The sequence below is a fragment of the Clytia hemisphaerica genome, unplaced genomic scaffold, assembly GCF_902728285.1.
Source record: "Clytia hemisphaerica strain Z4C2 unplaced genomic scaffold, Clytia hemisphaerica genome assembly, whole genome shotgun sequence".
NCBI classification, from domain to species: Eukaryota; Metazoa; Cnidaria; class Hydrozoa; order Leptothecata; family Clytiidae; genus Clytia; species Clytia hemisphaerica.
The window spans coordinates 568,595-591,153 of record NW_027104560.1 but is presented as its reverse complement, the minus strand read 5'-3'; the positions used below and the strand labels follow the sequence as shown (position 1 = coordinate 591,153).

At 34.5% G+C, this 22,559-nt stretch overlaps 1 long non-coding RNA gene across 1 annotated transcript; it reads right to left on the bottom strand.

Annotated features, from left to right (window-relative positions):
* Positions 1–1,986: 1,986 nt before the first annotated feature.
* Positions 1,987–9,038, bottom strand: LOC136823032 (uncharacterized). The gene is made up of 5 exons (XR_010848990.1): positions 9,009–9,038; positions 6,746–6,833; positions 4,636–4,733; positions 4,241–4,304; positions 1,987–2,464 (listed from the first exon to the last, which is right to left on the bottom strand). It is a non-coding gene; the product is annotated as an uncharacterized lncRNA (long non-coding RNA).
* Between the last annotated feature and the right edge of the window lie 13,521 nt (positions 9,039–22,559).

The window sequence follows — 22,559 nt, the reverse complement described above, 5'->3', positions numbered from 1 at the left end:
GAAAGAACTCAGACCCACGGCAACATGAAAAAAAATTCAGAATCCTGCAAAATCGAAGCAAAATCATTTAAAAAAAAGTCTGAAAAAAATCAAAAAATCAAAATTTCCGAAAACTTACCGGAGCAGTTATCGGCGTGTAGATAAGCTTCGGTTTCTCCCATTCCATACCGTTCGAAAACATAATGTAGATAGCTTATCGTGGCGTTTGCACCTTTTCCGGTCGTACATATCTCATCCATCAAAAAGTTATATTGCAAATTGAGGCCGTCGTTACAGATGCCGAAAATTCCACACTTTCTAGGAGTTTAAAAAAAAATTGGCCCAGGCTGCATTGGATTCGATGGATAATGAGTTTGTTGGGCATAGTCTTTCCACAGGTGCGAAAAAGAACTTGACCCCATGAATTGTAGATCACTGTCGATGCAAAGCTGACGATAAATATTATAAACACTTTCTTTTGTCTCATAAGACGGTATCAAGAGTTTTTTGGCGTCCTCGTCGCGATAGTTGGCGACGCGACCAGGAAGGGGGACAGCATTTGCCATTGCATAGTTCTCGACAAAATTTTTAGCCATCTCCCTAGTCTCCAAAGAAAACACGTTGTGGGGTAGCCTGTTAGTATTGCCATGTGTGCGAGGCACAGGTCCTTTTTCCTCAAAATGCTTTGATACGGTTGAAAAAAGTTTTTTCGAAAAGGCATGCAAAAAGTAATAGAAATCCCGACACACACGAATGCCACGAAGAGAGTATTCCAGATGCTCACCAGTTTTCCCTTTTTGGGATAATAAAAACCCAATGATAACCATGTCGCGTTCAGTCTCATGAAGCTCTAGCATAGTATCACGCAGCTCTTCAATTTCGGCTCTGGAAAACGGTAGGTGACATGCTGAAGACCCTTCACCGAGCTTACAACAATGCTCTCTATAAAACTTCTCCCTTCGTTCCACCTCAGCAGTATCTGTTACACGTTCCTCAGACATGGTTTTCAAAAGTTATTACTAAAAATGACGAGGACAGGATAGAAAGGACGCGAAAGGAAATACACAATGAATTTTGTAATAGCAGTTAAATTTATTTCGTTTGATAAATTTCGGACGTACTAGGAATTTCAAAACGTTCGAATACAAGAAATACTACTTTTCGGACGTCAAAGGAAGCAAGGGATTCGAAGACATTCGAAAGTTTGACGTTCGAATATGACATTCTAATACTTTAAAAGGCCAAAACGTTCGAAAATGTGACGTTCGAATACTTTAAAGGGCCAAAACGTTCGAAAGTGTAACGTTCGATTATGTTTAAAGGTCAAAACGTTCGAATCAGCTGAGCTATAAAAGAAACTGTTTCCGAGCTGTATAATTTGAACTTATTCGGTTTAAAGTGACAAATCAGCTGATTTACTTCCGTGTTGAATAAAATCACATAACATTAACGAAAATGGAAAAGTGGACTTTGATGTATTTCTCCATTGACGAATCGACGTATCCTATTCTCACAAGCCGTGTACAGTGGATAGAAAAAGGGAAGGTTGGCAATGTGTTGGATGGAAATAAAATGATCCGTGGAGAAGTGTTGGGAACGAGAAGTAAGTTTCTCAGCAGGAGCTGCCTGTTGATATTTAGACAAAAATTTTATCACTTATGAGTTCCCCCGATTAGCTTTTGTTAATTTTCGGTAATTTTGTTTGATAATATTCATTCTGTACAACTTTTCATTTTCATTTTGTCACCTCTCCTTGTATTTATGAATAAGAAAGACTGATCAGGGATTCATGTTTTTTTTTCTCTATAAGCATAACTTAAATTGGCCATGGTTGAATTTAAGAGCTACGATAGTAAAAGAATTGGCTAATTTAACACCCCGAGCCTTGGCAACCTGATATACTTATCCAAGAAAAGTGCACACTATCATATTTATTTCTTTAACAGGGACGAAAGGTGAACTAATCGAATTTGATTTGGAATGGCAAAAGAAAAAAGCTGAACAGACTAATGAGGTATAAAAATTTATTTCTCGATTTTTTCTTCCTTCTTTATTTGATCGGATCGGATGAAGTCTTTGCGATGCTTTTAGAATTAAAACGGTAACGGATTAAGAGAAAAGATTCACGTTTGCGTTCAATAGCGTCTGCGATTATTCGATGGTTTTCGAGTTAAATCGTTTTCGATAACGAATTAAGAGAAGCGATTCTTGTTTACGTTCAAAAGCGTCTGCGATTATTCGGTGGTTTTCGAGTTAAATCGTTTTCGATAACGAATTGAGAGAAGCGATTCTTGTTTACGTTCAAAAGCGTCTGCGATTATTCGGTGGTTTTCGAGTTAAATCGTTTTCGATAACAGATTGAGAGAAGCGATTCTTGTTTGCGTTCAATAGCGTCTGCGATTATTCGGTGGTCTTCGAGTAAAATAGTTTCGATAACGGATTGAGAGAAGCGATTCTTGTTTTCGTTCAATAGCGTCTGTTTCATCTGAAATAAAGGAAGAATAGCTTAGTTTGTTGGTCAAAAAATTTTCCTAACATTTAGTGAAGAGAAAAATAATACATGTTTTTTATAAGCATACAAAAAACCAAAAGCTGGCGCGGAAATGCTTGGCTCGAGAGATTAACAAAGCTGAAAAATATTATCATTCCAGTAGAGGCCACTATATCCAATGAAGTATAAGCCCGAAGGGCTAGAAATGACGGATTGAAACTAAAATTTACCACTAAATTTCGAAAAAAATATCAATCGTAAAGAAAGGAATTGCTAGATTCAATCTGTCGTCAAAAATGCGACGCATTTTTTAAGGCTTCACTTTTTCTTGCCTGAGAAAGGTTAGAGATTTAAAGGGATAATCAGATGGTTTGAGATATTTTGCCTATAGATAGCTTCTAGGATTTTAGGAAAAACTCCTAAATTTTTCGGTGTACTTATTTTCCTGACTCAAGTTATACCACTTTGAAATTTTGAACCTTTGCTTGAAAACAATAGAAAAAAGTGTGAAAAGTCCCTGAAAAGTCCCATTTTTCGAGATTTCAAATTGGTATAACTTGAGTTAAGAAAATAAATACACCAAAAAATTTAGAGATTTTTCCTAAAATCCTAGAAGCTATCTGCAGGCAAAATATCTCAGACCATCTGATTATCCCTTTTTAACTCTACTTTGGGCTTTAAACTCAATGACTATATCTTCCCTTGTACAAGAAGTTGTGCAAGGGATTTTATGAATTAATTATTGCTCATCTGAAAATTTTCAATTTTGTTTGAAGTTTGTTAAAGCTGGCAGTTAAATGTACTATCATTTTTTAGAACTCAACTCTGGTAAAGTCAACATCACCAAAATCAACCACAATAAACCAGCTGCGCTGGAAAGTCAGCCCAAAATGCTTAGAAGGCTTAGAATGATTAATAGGAAGTACAGATAAGAAATCTGGCTTTGTTAAAATCTGAGCAGCTTGAAAGAACGTAACTATTTGCTTGAAACGTTCAGAAGAAAACAGAGCAGTGCATAGTGGAATCCGTATCCAAAGCAAAAGTCGGTGAAAAAGTTATACTCTTTCCATGACAATAATAAAAGACCCAGATAGAAGAAATAGTCTACAAGTGGTATATAACTTTTAACATTATTCGAAGGAAAAAAAATTCTTTGATATCTCACTTTCTCCATCTATGCTTTCTCTATAATTAGCTCTCTTTATTTACAATGCAAAAGCATCTTTTATTAACTATTGGATATGACGCAAAAAAGAATTTTTTTTCTTATTATTAATTATAAGGCTTCTTTTTATGTTATGTGTTTGTTTTTTTTCTTATTTTCGCGCGCTAAATAAGCCCGAAATCCTGTTTCCCGAACATAATCCGAAATCGGAATTAAAAATGAAAGTCTTAACGACGACCAGCGGGAAAAAAATCGTCGAACCGATTTGAAGAGTCACCGGGGCTGACTAAAAACAAAGTCAAAACAGGTCGCGGAGCCATCAAAGTCCAAAAAGGTTGCCAAGCTATCAACATCTAAGCAGGGTGGTGCCCTGTCCAAAAAGGTTGTTGAGCCATCAAATTCAAAACAGGTTGCCAAGCCACCAAAGACTACAACAAAGGTCACGGAGCCAACAAAGTTAACCAAGAAAAAGGTCACCAAGTCATCACATTCGAAACAGGCCACCGAACCACCAAAATCAAAAAAGATTGTTGTCGAGCCAGCAAAGTCAAAGCAAGAAACATCAACTACCAACAAAAGTAAATCAAAACTAGTAGGATACTTACAGTTATTGTAATAGATATTCAAAATTGACTTTAGTATTTCCCCATCATGTGTAGTGGTCCAAGTCTAGAAGAAAAATAAATTTGTAACAATTTAAAGATAATTTTGGGTTACTTTGAGAAGTTATCATGATATTTAATTTTGGGAAGTGAAAAAGGTCATATTCTGGTAAGAGCTGATATTTTGAAAATTTAAGAAAATTCTTGAAAACTAGTTTTTGCCAAAATAAGTACTTATAATAAATAATTTTTCAAGTAAGAACAAGTAATGACCATGAAAACTATTATTTATTAGGTGATGGATGGAAAACCAAAATCTAAATCAAAAGCAGCTAAATCTGAAAGAGCTAAAGACTCAGTTAAAGATAGCAGTGGTCCAGAACCGGTAAGATACTTACAATTATTAGATATTGCTAATAGAGTTTCCAAAATCTTGTTCCAAGTTTGTCACAGCTCTTAAGTTTGTATTCACGTGATGTCAGAAGATCCACAAGAACTGAAAGTGAGAAGGAAGACAAGGACTTATCTTTTTGTCACTGTTTATTTTTGGACGGGCAAATTTTGACAGGAAAGTAATTCATAATCTTAATTCAAATCAGTTTTAGAGGATTTTTACATTTAGTAGAATAATGACTTGTTTTATTCAGAGCTCGCGTTTTCATTTTTATAGGATCGAAAAATGAGTCAAGGAGAGAATGATGTTGTGAAAGCCTTCCACCACCGCCAAAGTAGTAAGATGGAAAAGTTCAACGGGTTCTTAGTTGAAAAGGTTGTATTATCCAAAAAGAAAAAGGTTAAAGCAAAAGATCCACGAAACTTTTTAGAAAAACCTAAAAGAAAGTCATCATCACCATCACCATCACTGTCACCGTCACCCTTGCCTTTGGTGTCAGAATCAGGTTTACGACGGTCTTTGTCACCATGGTCACCTTCAAAGTTACCATCGCAATCTCGGTCCCCATCACGTTTACGTTCATTGTCATCTTCACTTTCAAGCTCGTTAACATTATCATCTTTACTGTCAAGCTCGTGTACATCATCATCTTTACCATCACATCCACGTTCACCGAAAGCGAAACTTCTGGAGACTCCGTCAACTGTGGACAGGTTATCTCCATTGTCTTCAACAGCTAATTCGCCATCCTTTGGTCAAGAATTATCAAATGTGTCGTTTACTACACCAGTAGCAAAAAGCCCAAGACAACTGAAATCTAGAAAATCACCAATTGCAAATAACCAGGCTGTGGCTGTACAAACATCACCAACAGTTGATTCCATCATCCAAAGAAATGGCACCCCTGATTTTTCAAGACTATTTGGTTCTACTCAATCAACCCCGTTCAATCACAAAAACATGCAAATTGAAGATCTACGTCGTGACATTACAGAATGGAAAGAACAGATGAGTAATCAATTGACAGAAATCAAATGTCTTTTAACAAATTTGACTTCTCCTCCACGTAAGGACAGCAACGAAGGCGTCATCGATGTTACACAAATGGACAAGTATATCCACACTGATAACTTCGCTCAAAGCTTTCTCGCTCAACTACAACCTGAATTACTGTCAGGTTCACTCAATCAACAACATCAACAAGGAGCGTCAAACCATCACCAACAACAATCTTTGAACCATCATCAACAACAGCCGTCACCACACAACAATCAGCAACAACGAGCCTCATACCTTCAGCAAGACTATTCAAATCAGCTTCCATCATCAAACCAGTCTTCTCAAGAGAGTGATATCAATCATACAATATCTAAATCAGAGAAAAAGGATATGATCAAGTTAGCATCTGATCACGGACTTGTATTAATCAAAGCCAAATTTTCCATCAGAGAAATTCTAACCTGCAACATCAATGGCCGACAAAAATTTAAACCATTCGATCACAGAGTTATATCGTGCATTCTCAATGAAGTCAATAGCAAGTACAGAGTTCCAGAATATTTGGAGGAAGATGTGCAAAAGGGCATAACAGCAAAATTAAAGCGTTTTCGACAAAGTCTACGGGAAAAACTGACAAAGGAAAATAAACTTCATGAATTTTTAGAATAAAATTTCAAAATTTTAGACATCTAGTTCCAATAGTGCACCTTAAAGGTTTTATTTTCACATAAGTGTTCCCGCTTCATACCAGGAGTCTTTCCGACCAATCTTGCTCCACATTTGTGTCAATTCAATATAAAAACGCTTGTAAATCAAAATTGATAAGTGAGCAAAGAATATAACTCTTATTAAAAAACAAAACCTTTAAGTGTACACTTTACTGAGCCAGTTGTGTTTATTTAATTTTGCAAGTTTTTTGGTTAAATTATGCAAAATTAAGCAGAATTAAGTAATGTTGATCCTTTAAAAGATTACAAAATTAAATAAACATCTATACAATAGCTAATTTTGATTTTTTTACGATTCATGTCCGTTAAACTATCAGCGAGTCCATTAGTTTGATGGCTTTTATGAACGTTTTGAAAGTTTCCCAACTCAAAAAAATTTACACTTACATTTTACAATTATGTGACCCAAATTTCTCAAGTGACTGGTCTGTAGCCAACCTTTTTGAATGCCCGATGAACAATACATCCATCTTCCCTTTAAATAAAGACAAAGGAATTTCAATTACTTTAGCATTTGAAATGTTTTGCAACTATGAGACTTTTAGGAGATTTTACATTCTTATGAGATGCTACTCGATATAATCGATTTTTTCTTCTTGATGGTTCTGCAAATGCTCCTTTCTAACATTTGATTGTTTTTTTTTATTTCGATGAAAAAGTTGATTTTTGTTCTGATTTTTAATCGACAAAATATTTATTTACTTTGGTTATTGATGATATAATGATTAGTGAGTCAATTATTAAATTTGGCAGGAGCTATTTCAGTGAATTTTGTGTTAATTCACCAAAGTTTGTTCCTTTAAGGTATCTCAAATATTTTGATTAAAGTTTTGTAAATATTGTATTTTAAGGTTCACAAATGCAAAAATTAATTTTCTTTAGGAATATTGTATATTATAGGTATAATGTAAAAGTAAAAGTTGTAGTTTTTTTCCAGAAAATTTTGAATCATTTTGTTCTTTTATTTATTTAGATACTTATTTTTCTAATTCCAAATTCACAAGAAAAGGTTTTGTAAGCCTACTTTAATTATTGAATAGAAATGTTTGTATTATTCTTGCAAATTACCCGTATTTTGAATTGCATGCTTCTCATTATATCTTAACTTTTAAAAATTATTCTAGTGAAAAATAGTCACAGTTTTTTCCACGCCCACAACTTTTTTGCAGCAGCCACTAACTACCCACAATATTTTTCTAGACCCCTAAGATTTTATCTGGATATACCAGACGTCATTCCAGATCCACAAGATTATTTCACAAACAAGATTTTCTTTGGGACCCACAAGGACGGACATGCAAAAGGCAGTAGGGCTCAATCCACGAGAGCATGTAATTAATCATTCTCAGTAAGAGAATAAAGCTTAAATCACAAATAACTAATGTGTGCATTGTCTGATTATAATTGAACAAGAATTCTATTTCAAAATAATAACAAAGATAATATTCCATTTCCTGTTTTTGCGGAAATGTTTTAGGCAGTCATCCAAAAAATTCTGTTCGCGTCGCAAAGGGTGTTAAAAATACATGCGGGCGGTCGGACAGGCTGTCGAAAAAATTCCCAGGTTTTTTTTTAAAAGCTACACTATAAAAGAACAAATTGCTTTTCTTTGATTTCTTTCGAATCTCCACACCGGAAAATCAGCGGGTGGGTGACACAAGGAGAAAATTTTTTCGATGACCGCCGTATTACCGCCGTATTATTCCTTAGTCATAACAGAATTCAAACCAGACGTCCGCGCTCGATAGAATCGATCATCGGAATGGCTCGATGACGGATCGATGGATTACTTAACGATCCGGATGGGAGATCGATGGAAGATGCAGCCATTAAAAAGTCTTGAGTATCGATCCTTCGTTGATCCATTATCGAGCTAGTATTTCAATCGAGTATATCGATTCGTCATTGATCGTTAATCGATTAGTCATCGATTGTTAATCAGATCGTCATGGATTGTTAATCGATTTGTTATCGATTGTTAATCGATTTGTTATCGATTGTTAATCGATTTGTTATCGATTGTTAATCGATTTGTTATCGATTGTTAATCGATTTGTTATCGATTGTTAATCGATTTGTCATCGATTGTAAATTGAGATCGATGAAAGATCGATGATAGATCGATAATTAATCATGAGCTTAAAAAAATCTTGAGTATCGATCCTCTATCGATCTCCCATCCGGATCGTTAAGTAATCCATCGATCACATATCGACCCGTCATCGAACTGTTCCGATGATTGATCCTATCGAGCGCGGACGTCTGGTTCCAAGAACCACAGTGACTAACACACAAACACAGCAAAACAGTGTGCCCTTTATTTGCAATTTCTGTCAGATTTCATTTCTGCCCAACTGTTAGTTTTGAAGTTCATTTAGATTCAGACAATTTTTTGCCAACCACTAACTCATTTTTTTACCTAAAAACTACACAAACACAAGTTATTTGTGATCGTGGCCTTATTCAATTGATTCATTTTTTCATTCAGTAGTGTGGCAAGTATAAATTTTCTCTGTATTTGTCAAAGGCAGCTTAACCTTGGTCATGAAGGCATTAAACATTGCTTGTATAAAATTCAATTTTGATTAGAGCCTATTTTCTTGTAAGGAGAAAATAGTTACTAGTTTAAAATAGCAGGATTGCCACTTACAGTATAGCTATGTAAGCTTTCTTTTTGTGAAGTTTCTTCCATGTCGCCGTGTCAATTCAAGACAGCCTTAAGTCCATTTTTTCCATTTTGAGATAATTGACTTTAAAGGTTGAGATGTGTTGGACTTAAGGCTACACATTTTATGTCAATGCTTCATAGAAAATAAAATTTGCACTAAAATTTAGGACTTAAGGCTGTTTATGGTTGATATATTATGGAACTTTCTAAATTCTTACTTTTTTTGAATTGCAAAATACACCTCTTTCCCATTAGAATTCTGTGGACTTAAGGCCGTTTTTGGAAAGCGTGCATGCTAAAATAGGGGGTTATGGTCTTAAGTCAATTTTCGAAAAAATGGACTTAAGTCTGTCTTGAATTGACACGGCGATGTGTGGTTTCTTCCATGTGTGAAGTTTCCTCCAGTCCAGCGAACCTCCAGCTTGAATATTCTAAGTAAAAGAACTTGCGATGTTCGATGCTCACATGTGAATTCTTGAGTTCGAGCTTTGTATATTTTGCCGAACATTATAAAATCCCCGAACAGTCATGTAAAAAACCATTCCGTAAAATGTATGCTGTTTGTTATGATTTCTCCTTTGCCGGCAAACGTTTCGAGCGGCAAAATGTCCGCACCATGACCGCACTGAATACCGCACTTATTAAAATGGTGCTCTTTAGTGACCGATCGAGTGCGTTTGAATGGATTTTTAGAAAAGATTTTTGGATGATTTCTGGCCGATACAAAGGTACCATTTGACCGCACGGTAAATCGTTTCGCCGCTTTTTTGCCGCACATTTTATCGATCTGTCCGCACCAAGACCGGCCTCATTTTTAATGTACTCCAAATCGCTTGGGGGGTCACAAATGCTCAACAGTACCGTGTTTAATACGCAAGTGTAAGAGCATTCCTATTTATGGTAAAGCAAAAACAAAAATCCAAAAAAAATTCGTAATATCACAAAAAACAAAGCTGTAATTCATATGAAGCGATTATTTAGTTCTTCCCTTAAGATGTGCTTTTGTAGAGCAGGCCTAAAAACTCTTTCTTACCGTCCTTTTTACTCTTCCGTACTCAATTCTATCACCTTCCTTTGTCTTCACGGAGATTGAAAATTCGAAATTGAAATCTTCTGCCAGTTTTAGGAAGGAAGTTCCGTACACAGATGTAGCCTTCATCTGCTCTACCATAAATGCTACAAAGTATCTGGAAGGAGGTATTACCAAAAACAAATTTCTAGCGTTTATTTTATACAATAAGTTAAGACATAGTGGTATAGTAGTCAGCACTTCATTGGACTGACCAGTCCTAGGCTGGTTTAAAGCCATACCAATCTTAAGAAAAAAGACTCAGTTAATATCGATTGCCGTTGTTGTAAGCAGGCGGGCCCCATGCGTTAGTTAGTGAGTTGGTAATTAAAAGACCGTCCGAAAACTAACCCTAGAAAGCCTAGTTTTCATTGTTTTCGTATTTCATTAGCGATAATTAGGAGCAAATCCCACCCTCGAATGTGCGCGTACACAATAACATAATATTCTCAACGACTGTTTTTCCATTAGCCGATCAAACACATACATCCATGCACGGGGGTGATAGTTTGAACGAGGAGCTGATCTTTTTTGGCGATGTTGCCAATGAAGCGAAGACCCACCTTCTAAAAGCATTACTTACAAAAACCCAACCGTTGATTAAGGATCTACCAAGAGTCTTCAACACAGAACTCGAGCGAGAAGAAGCAAATCAAATCTCAAAGTTGACAATTGAGTGTGTAGGCTAAAACTCTGGCAAACAATTAATCCACGCAAAATTTAATCAAGTCAAGGTCTTAAATTGAAACTCCTGCTCTTAAAAACCATACGTACAAAAAAATTATGGTTTCTCTTTATTCAGTGTCATGAAAGAGAGGATAGCAAACATGCTTGTTGAGCAACCAGAATACGATGATGAATACAATGACCTTTTGACTGACAAAAAGACAAAGGGAAGTTGCTATGCTGATCTTTACGTGCGAATGACCAAGCCAAAGAGCGATTACAGATAACGTTGCTTGTATCTACCAGCCCCATGTATACAGACCAGCTCCTTGTGTTATAGTTATAATTATTATTATTACATTTTAGCCAATATTTACATCTTAAGTAATAAAATATAATAATAGTTACCCTTTGTAAAATCTTAAGCATCCGCCGCCGGTACTCTTTATTCCGAACCGTTGCTTTACGGCGTTTGATGAAACGTTTAAGTTTAGCTAAAATGAAAGCTAAATGTCAATGTTGTATAGCATCAAATTTAGAACAAAAATTTTTTTCCTTTCATTTTATCACTACTGCCCAAAAAATCTCATGAAGATGAAAAGTGGCACAGAGAAACAAGAGTGTATCAAAAATAAATCCTAAAACTATGACATTGATAGATTTTAAGTGATTGAACATAAAATTTCAAAATTTGACAAAGAGGCTAACAGCATCGAGAATGCCATTACACTTGTCCCAAAAAAAATAACTTTAACAGTTAATGTTAATGATACTGTAAAACCAGCAATAACTGTGAAGATACTCCATTTTAGCTTTCAAAGATATCTTTAATCGTACATATGTGAGGTTTTATAAATAAATGTTTACCGTTCATTGAGATACCTATTTTCTACATAATGAAAAAATTTAAATACTTTGTTTTGTTACACGCTTTTTTATAAGAAGTATAATTTATAAGAACATTCATAATTGAATTAATATTAACTTTAATATGAATGTCAATTTTTAGAGCATTTTACCTGTAAATTGCTAATTATCACCCAGCAGTGGTAAATCTAAAAAGCTTTCACAAAAGTGCAAAATCTTTGCCTGAGGTATGTAGTGCATGCTAGTTTAAGGTTAGGTTGTATCCTAACCTAAGAATATCCTAGGATGATTTTCCCCGAAAAGTTAAGAATAGCCAGCATGAAATGAAAAAAACACACCACTCTTTAAAAAAAACATGTAAACCCCCTTCCCCAAATACACTAAGGGAGTATTTTCTTAAGCACGTGTAGCAATCAGAAAATAAGTGACATAAACATGAAAGTAACAGCACAAAAGAACCCTTATTACCTTACATTAAAAAAAGGCTAAAAACAGATAAAATAATAACCGTAAGGGAAGAAATTTTTGCGAGATCAAATTTTCACGGAGTTTCATTTATATAGAGAATTTTTTGTTTGCAAAATGGCCTTATTTGCCCTAAGATGTAAAAAAAACAATTTTGAGGGTGACTTTTTAAATCCTGAGAGTATTTGTGTTTCGCGGAATGTTACTTTGCGGATTTGTCGAAAAACCGCAAAATTGAATTCGCCAAAAATTAAGGCAAGGCAAAGGCAAGCCATCATGCATTATTTTTTTACGTGAACTACCAAGCACACCTTCCCCAATGAGCCTTCTGCTGGTTTCATAAATTTTATTTTAGAACTCCACCGTGTCAATGAGACAGAGGTGTTCTAAACTTGTCCAAAAGCGATTTAAGGCTGTAAATGGAAGGTTTTAGTTCTCATAAAAACGCTATATTATAGACATTTTCAACATAATACTTTGCGAGTGATTGTCCATAATGGATTGAATGGAAAATTCATCATTAAAATTTCGTTCTGTAGATAATTCTTCACCTAATTCTTTGTTTCCAATTTGCAATTGCCAATGGAGTACATTGTTGTGGTTTTTAAAAAACACTATGAAAGTCGTTATAATCATTTCGTTCCTTAAATAATGTTTAACGGGCGCAATCCATCGTTATCATTTTGCATTTCCAAAGGGATTTCATCGTGGTTTCCTTTAATAATATTTTATGAGAAGCTGTTACAATATTTTAAGTATTATTTTGTTTTACAGTTGTTACGAGGGAAATTATGTTAATGTATACTGCCTTCGGTTTTTACGAGAAGTTTTCGTTTAAATTTTTTCAGTCGAGAACATTAATGTCATAATTACAAAAAAAAGGAGAGTGAAAAAATGAGGCATCATCGATCGGTTGCGTTAGCTCTAAACCGTTATCTTTTTTTAATCGATCACTTGATGCGAACAAAGGCGAACGCGCCGGCTGATGAAGGACAAAGGTTTTTTGAAGATATTTTCAGTTATAATTTGAGGCAGAACAACTAAACATAGAAAGGGGGTATTTTTTAGTGCTCTATACGATGATCAGTATTTTTTTTGGATTCTATGTTTAGATTTTTCTACCCAGCCCCGTTGGTATGTACGCGCGCCCTGTTGCTAGGACCTTTGCTTGAAATCGAAAGCGAAACCAAAATAATTTAGCGCACACTGCCGTTTGCGTAATATCGATAAAGTGAAAGGAGGTCCTGACTGCACTCATTCGCCTTCAGAAAACATAACAGAAAAAGGAACCGACCAACAAAATACAGGGCAAAAGGGCAATAAAGAACACTGTCATAACAATCCCACATACACTTCAGGTGAAAAAACATTTGTTGCAAACAACCTCTCACACAAAAATAGAAAAAATCACCTAAAAATTGAAAAATACCAAGGAACTTGAAAAAAAAGAAGGAATAATAACTCGATTGGTTTGCGGCAAAGCTCTTTCAAATATCCGTGTTTCCGCCCCAGACTCTTTTCCGCGCACCGAGTTTACAAACGACAAAAAAATTAATTGCCGACAATTTTTACCGACAATCCACTTCACTGAGAACTTGAATATCTCTTGGTATTTTTGCATAATTGTAATAATTTCTTATGCATAATATATTTCAACTAGCCGGTACCCGGCGTCGCACGCCGGTTTAGCTGTTTGCTGAACGCATTTGAAGTCCTTTGAGATGTTGGGAAGGTGGCTTAAACACGATGAAATCAAAATTAAAGGGAAGAATTCTCTTCAAAGTTTGACTCTATCCCTCCCGGGTGACGTATCTTTTAACCATATTTTGAAAAAGATTTTTGTGGCAAAAATGATCAGAAAACAGAAAGGGCGTCATTCCCAAATTACACCATACCGGCGACCAGCGATCTCCAAGACGGCTCTGCAATTAGATTTTTTTTCTCGCTTCGCTCGCGTTATATTTGCCGTAGTTCGTGATGTTTAGGAAAACTTTGATGTCAAGATAAGCGGTGTGAAATAATAGACATGACACGCGATTCGTCGAAAAAAGGCAGCCCGGGGAGGGGGTACTTAGCGACTAAGGCAAGAGAAGGGTATGGGTATGGGTATGTGCCGGCCCTAAGGGTGCCTTTCTTGAAACATGGCAGTTTGAAAAATCGGAAAATCAAACTTCAGCCCCACTAAGAATTGGAAAAATAGGAAAATTTTAACTTTTTGCCCCCAGAAAGATAGAAATTTGGTCAAATTAGTTCCAAAAAGTGAATTAAAATTCACGCAATTTCCCTTGTTTCTTCTCCTCTTTATTCTGCTAAGGGTCCGAGGGGCAGGGCCGAAAGTCAGCTCGTAACCATAGTCCCCCGGAAGGCAGGCAGGACACGCAGACAAAAAAGCGTGATAGCGCAATTTTATGTTGCTTTTTATAAAAAAAACTTCGTCATAACTTCAATAATTTTTCAAATTCAACGATGACTTAGATTTACAGGAAAATAATTATCGACATACATGTTTAAAGGTCCCTTTTTACGAAGAAAGAATTTTAGTTTTTACCGCCTTTTGATTGTATTTCTAATGTTGCTGTTGTTCTAACAAACTTGTTATGGTGTTATGTGATTCTTGTGTTTTATTTTAAATTTGTTCTTTTCTTTAATAGATTCAGTTTAAAAGATTTCTTTTGTTTTGAAAAGAATTCGAATGTCTCAAATCAAATAAGGTCGTTAATTACATTCGAAAACATAAAACAAAAGAAAAGAAAGAAAAAAAAAGAAAAAGTCTAATCTATCAATCAAAACAAAGTCTTTATAAAACGGCGCGAATTTGATTTAACACATTTGTGGAGCAAGAAGCAAAAGTCATCTTTTAAAAGAACAAAACATTGCGTGCGAAAACGAAAGTGACACACAAACAAACAAAATGACATACAGACTACGGCTATTAATATATAGATTTATCTGCTAATATTTAATTCAAATAAATTAGATTCAAAACATTCTAGAAGGAAAGAAATCAAGATGGAGTCAGAGGCACATGTTTTCAAGCCTTATTGTAGTGCCCATGGGGAAACAGCCATAACTTTCGTTTGATAATATTTCCTTAAATTCCTGATTGATATGTTGTTGGAAAAGAGTTATACTTTTTAATTTTATAAGTTCCAGCATCAGGAACTAAGGATTTCCATTTCTATGAAAGGTTTTAATCAGCTGAATTTTCGTTTTTTGCATTGAATTTTCCGCCATCTTTGTTATTGTTTTGGTCGCATGGTCGAAATCGCTAGGCCAGAGTGGAGCAAAAACGCGAGGACTTTGGAGTTTCTGAAAAGTAGAAAGTCTGAAAGTTTCAACAAATGTTATAAACCTTGTTGTCTAATATTTTGTAAAATATAAAATAAATTGAGATGAAGAAAACTTTAATCAAACATGGATAATCATTGTGAACGACTTGAAACACTTTGTCGGTTGTGTGGCTCAAAAATAATAACCAGCAGGTTCTATTGGAACCCCAAGCTGGTTTCTGATACTGAGCTCAAAGAGGTAAGGTCTAATGTGTTTTCAATCTTCTGTTAAATCTAGGCCTGCATGCCTGTCTGTCATCCATCTGTATGTCTCAAAAATGGTAGTGTTGATATTATAAAGGAATGATCATGGGAAAAAAGAAATTTTGTCTTCTGTTTAAATGAAGTGATTTTGGAAAGAATTTTCAAGAAAAAAAGTTTTTTGATTGAGCTTTTGTCGATGAATAGATACGTCTATCAAGCCACGTTTTTTCTAAGTTATCTGGCATATGCCATATCCATTTTAGCATCATTGTTTAAGAGATCTTTTCGGGCTGTTTTTATTCATTTCGGGCTGTTTTATTCAGACTATTGATTGACGTAAAAAGATTTTGATTTTTATGATATGATTTTGACAGTCGTGAATTAAAAATTACACTGTCACTAACTAGATATATAATTTTAGAAAAAATCTATTTTCCGCTATTAGAAAATTCAATCTCAGTGTGGATTGACCTGTTGGAATAAACAAAAGAAGTCTTTCCTACAAAGTTGTGTGCAAATTGTGTAAGGTTGCTCAGACATGGAATTTTCAAGAAACAGCCTGAAATTTTCACACTGCACTGTGAAAACTGTAAAATTTGTTTCACACAACAAATAACTGGACGCCCTGAAAAAGACTCAAAGGAAATGAGATTAAATACAAAGACAGTGGACCAGTTATTTGAAGCTATTGGATTCAGAAAATTTGTCTCAAAAGATGCTGGCAAAGATAGAACATATGTAAAGTTTGTCGACTTTTTCCCTGAAATTGAATTAGCAATTGATTGTCCCAACAAAGTTTGGTCAATGACCAATTTTGTATTGATACAATTAATAGCCTTACTGGTATCCTTGTTCCAGCAATGAAGAACATTCATGAGTTTGCTACAACCATCTCAAAATTAGGTGTTTGTCATGGTAACCTTGGATTTCAAGATGTTGTTGCAACTCGTGTTAAAGAGAATCTGAAAGAACCCTTTCCTGCTCAAAGTGATGGTACTTATTTGATTAAATTTTGATAAACCTCTCTATGTAGCTGGATGAGGCATATAATTAAATCCTTATATACTAGCACAAATTAGAAATGCTTTACATGTGATGATGTGATTCATAATAAAATCGCAAAAAATTTCATATTTTTTGTTTTTGATGTTATGTTTACTGACAGTTTAGCACAATTTTTACAGGCTTAATTTTTGAGGTACTGAACTGTAAAACGCAAAATAAATACAAGCAAAACAAGTAGTCATTTCTTATGACCTGTTTTAATTAATTGTATGCTGCTTTATTTTACAGGTGCGGCTGCAATAGTTGAATCCAAAAAGCCAGCATTCATTCAGCTTGAAGCAGAAAACTTTTCTCGTGTCAGACACCCAGATTGTATCTTTGTCATGGTTTGTGACGAGGTCAAATCTATTTGTGATAAGTGTCAATCATTAGACAAGAAATTTAGAGTCTACCAAAATAGGCTTACTTCACCACCTCCACTTCCTGAAACACCAAGAACATCAGATTCGTCGCACACAAATTATCGCTATTTATCACCTAAAGATCTAGTCGAACGGTTACAGGATACCCAACACACAAAGAGGGAAATGAGCCTCAGGATTGCCAGGCTATCACGAAAAGTTCAGAAGCTCACAATGGAAGAAGGTGTTGAGGTTAGACATCAGTAGTTTCATTTTAAAATTCATCATTCAAAATACATTTAAGGAATTCATTTGATTTTGGCGAATGATTTGAAATTGATTTTGAATGATTTGAAATTGATTTTTTTAATAATTTAGATTACTTAGAATTCAATTAGATTTGATTTTGAGAACTTGTTTTTCTTAACAGTCACTTACTTCTCTATATCTCTCAATACAACAAATATTAATAAAAATAATTCTAAATGGACAAAGATCAAATATATCACATTTTACAAATTATTTTCATTGTTTTTCAAACTAGGTTAAGAAAGATCATCAAACATTGTTTGAAGACATTATATCAAAAAGTGATTCACCTTTTGAAGAAGACAGCCCGCAATGGCTTCTATGGGAGCAGCAAAAGAAATATGCCAATAAGAAGGATAAGCGTGGTATGAGATGGCATCCTTTAATTATACGGTGAGACTATATTCTAGAGCCTAAAGTTTAAAGCTGTAAAATAGGTAGTCCTAAGTAGTAATTCTGAAATGCCTAGGTTATGTTAATTGTATTCAATTACAATCTATATAATCATCCATTTAAAATTGTAATGAAAACATTGTCTTTTGCGTTTATGAATTTTTGCGCTCTCTGTATAAGTATCCTTCTCCCCCCTCTTGGTACCTTTGTCTGAGTAGATGATTAAAACCTGTTTATTTTATTTAGGGTTTTCTAATTTTCAACCCCAGATATTTGGTCTCTGTTTATCAAATTTGTAATAAGAATATAATTTGAGAATTTTTTTGAATCTCCCAAAGCTATTTGGCCTTTACCATACCTCACCTGCAGGTTATAAACAGATATCAAGTAAAAACAACAATTTTATAATGCTTCCACACATCAACACCCTGAAGAAATTTACCACTTTCACAGACCCGAAGTCAGGCTTCAATGTTGATGTGATAAACAAATTGTTAAGCGATAACAAGATCAAGCACGAAATGCAACGCAACGTATGTATCGTTTTCGATGAGATGAAGATCAAAGGTGACTTGGTATTTAATCGAGCAACAGGGAAGCTGGTTGGTTTTACGGAGATGGGGAACGTGAATGAAGAGATTAGAGAGTTTGCAGATCGATGCGAAGAAAAGAAAGTAGAAGAAAGAGCATTCAGCAAATATGTCAATGTTTTCATGGTCAGAGGACTGTTTACAGGCATGACAGGTGACATGCTTTACCCAACTGTATTGGAGGCAACAAGAGTTCTTGAATCAGTTGGGTTCAAGGTCAGATCATGGACCAGTGATGGAGCCTCGCCAAACCGAAAATTTTTCAAGATCTGTGGAGGTGATCAAGAGTTTTGGACAATCAACCCATTTGACAAAAATAGGAAAATCTACTTTTTTTCTGATGTCCCTCACCTGGTGAAGACAACCAGAAATAATCTTGAAAATTCACATGGCAACGCAAACACAAGAACTTTGCATGTATGTAGTTAAATTTTTTGTTTTTATTACATATTTTTTGAGGATTTCTAGCACTCATTTTTCATAACAAATATCTTATCAAATGAAATTATTGAGACCAGGACAATGATATCTGTTCCCTTGGCTTTCTTGGCAAATGACCGAAAAAGTTTCTTGAGAGATAAATTTACTTTGGCCGATAAAGGATATTTTCTTAAACAGAAAATTGTTATTAGTGGCGCAAAAATCCTGTATTGAGACCTGAAATAGCACAAATTGAAATGCATAGAAAGATTTAATTTTTGTAAAATTTCTAGCCAATGATAAAAAAAAAATTAGGGGGGGATCTAATGTGTTGATTTGGTTAAATCATAAAACTTTCCTAATGGTGTTAATAAGCTAAAATAATGTGAAAAATTATGTTTAAAATTATTGTTCATGCAATATTCATTATTCTTAAAATTCTTTTGCTTTTCAGTGTAAGGGTCATGAAATCAGCTGGAATCATTTACTCTCTTGTTATGAGTACGACTTGATGAAAAACCGTGCATGCCCAGGATTACGAAAGCTACATCATTTGACGGAAGAGCATGTAAAGCTAACACCAAGATTGACAATGAGAGTAAAACTGGCCATTCAGGTGACTTCAATAACATATGATTTTTTAACCAGCTTTTATATTCTACTTTCTGCTGCAAATTTTCTCTTTCTGCTAAATGTGCATAACTCTTCTTTCTAATGTTGCTAAGTAGAATTTCTTCATTCTACATTTTGTAAAGCTAGAAATTGTAAGACGTTTCCAAAGTCTTCAATCACTATTTTTTCTCGAATTGAATGTTTATAATTTCATTTATTGTTTCAAATTTAAGGTGATGGGTTGTCGAATGGTCAGTGCATTGATTGATCAGGATAACTTTTACACAACTGAAACAAGAAATTTTATCTCTAAAGTTGATGATGTTTTTGATTGTTTGAATGGAATGCGTGAAAATGATTATGGAAAACAACATAGAGCACCATATAGATCTGCAAATGACTCAAGATTCAAAGATGTAAGAACCTAATCCTTCACATAAATAAACGATGAAAAACAAAGAGACAGCTACAATGAAAAATTACAATTTTGGATTGAAGCTTTGTAGCAATTTGCTTTTTAAGAAGGCTTAGGAATGATATATACCATTTTGAAATTTCACTTTCGTTTCTAGGTTTTTATTATTCCTCGATCATTTCATACTTAAATTTTTAATGTTTATTTTTGTTTTTGCTCTTTAAACATTCAGGTATTACAAGATTTCTTGAAGTATCTTGAGGATTGTGAAGCTGAAGTTGAAAAGATTCCAAACCTTTCCAAGGAGGAAAAAGCAAAACGCATGCTAAGTAATCAAACAAGAGCTGGTTGGAGGATTACAAGTAAGGTTTTAGGAAGTGCATACTATATTTTTAAAATAAGTGAACTTGGTGACAACATTAAGGTTGATATCAAACTCTTGTAGTAAAAATTATTGTGTTCCAATAATTTTAACTACAAGGCTTTGATATCGACCCTAGTGTTGTTTTTTGGATCTTGTAAATGGTAGACTTCACCAATATATGTCAATGCAATAGTCTCATTTATTATAACCAAAATAATGGGATACTGGCCTTATGTTTCCTTGTTTTATATCTAATTATTCATTTTTCCTGTCCTTTTTTCAGTAAATTCATTTATCGAGTTGACGAAAGAACTTATTGGAGAAGGAGCACGATTCGTTTTGAGTGAAAAATTTACCCAGGATCCGCTAGAGGAGCATTTTGGTCGCCACAGAAGAAAAGGAGGCTGCAATGAAAATCCAAACTACCACGAGTTTAAGAAAAATGAGCTCATTTTGGATGTAATGGACTCTGAATTGATATCAGACTTACGTGGAAACACTGCTGGCAAGGATAAGAAAAGAAAACCTATTGATATCCACGATATGAGAACATTGCCAACCAGACAATCGATTCAGAGAAGCAAACTTGAGAATGATAACATTTAGTGGAGATATTTGTTCTTGTTTTATTATTTTCATTATTTTCATAGCTTTAAGCTATGTTAGTGTTTTTTTCTTGACAATATTAATCTATTCTCTCATTTCCTACCTAGTTTTTCACAGAAATACGGTTAAAGTACATTATTTTCCTGCCCTTTTGTTTTGAAAGAATCTAGCAACCTTACATCACTATGTAATGGTTTACATGTCGTCTTTATTGAGCTCTTTCAGATAAAAATAACTGTTATAAGGTTGTGTCCAGGAGTGTATTAAAAAAAATCTGAAAAGCTTTCACAGTGCACTCCCCCCCCCCTAGATTGAGAGGGGAATAGATTTGTCAGTAAGGATCAGGTACAGGGGAATCTTCATGGACAGAGGGGACAAATTTAGGGAGAGGAATAGAATTTTGCTTCCTATGAGGGTAAACAAACTTTACAAAGTAAATGACATTTTTCCTCCTTGCTACAAATCACTATAAAAATCGTAAAATTACAAATTTAAGCCACTTTTAGGTCATTCGGTACTGTTTTAGGTTGAAAATCGTCCTAGTTCAGGGGTATATAAATGATATCATTCGCCCTCATGACGGACTTTTTTTGAAAGAGCTCATCCCTTTAAGCCTAAAATGTATATTCAATTTGATAACTTCATTGATATCAAAAACGTCAAAACGTTCAAATATCTCGGAGCTTTCATTCACTTTGAGGAACCGAATACCGGTGACATCGAGATTAATTACCGTATTCAACAGGCGACTAACAAATTCGCAGAAATGACCAACCTTCTTCAAAATTTCAATGTCCATTTGAAAACTCGTATCATCTTCTTAAATAGTTATGTACGTAGTCGCTTAATCTACTCATGCCAAAATTGGAATTTATATTAAGCCAACTTGAGCGACTAAACGTCACATATCGTCGATTCCTACGTCGAATGATTAGAGGTGGTTTTCGTTTCGTAAATGAGTCTAACAACGATTTCCGTTATCAGGTAACCAACAAAAGACTCCATGAAATATGTGGTACATCAGATTTGTCCAATTTCATTGGAAAACAGCAGCTGGAATATGCTAAACATGTTATTCGTATGACCCACGAGCGTTCCATTAAACTGTTGATGTTCAACGATGATAAGTATACGAAACGTGGAAGACCATTTAAAACTTTGCTAGATCAAGTAACTGATCAAAACTCCCTTACAACAGATGGTCTCTGCAACAGTGCTATGTTGAGAAAATGATTTTCTAATATATTTTTTGTAGTTGTTCTTGCTGATATGATGATCGGTGGGAAGTATCTTGCAATCCAGATCAGCTGATCTGGATTTCTCGATGCTTCCCACCCCTATAGTACTAGTCATAGTATTTTGGTAAAATTTATATATATATATAGTGAAGATATGTAATATCTGTCATTTTAGAAAAAGAAAAGTATTGATATATAAATAACTCAAACTGATAAAAACGAAAAAAGTTAAGAATATTTTTGTTAATTTACGATTTTTTTGGTATTTTTTATTTTTTAATCATTCCGAAACAGAGGGTAATTTAGCAAAAAGTTAAAGGGAATTTAAATAGTGGTATGTGAAAGAAAAACCTAATCCAAATAAAGATAGAAGAAAAGTAATGGTGGAGAAACAATGAATTGCAAAAAAAAAACTTTTATGATAAACACACTTCCGTAAGTTCATCAAAATACATACAAAATGGGGACAAATACAAAAGCAAACAAACACATCAAATAAATTAAAAAAAAACAAAAGAAAAGAAGATACATAAACAAAACAAAACCCGAAGTCCCTGGCATAGTGACTTTCCACGTGTTT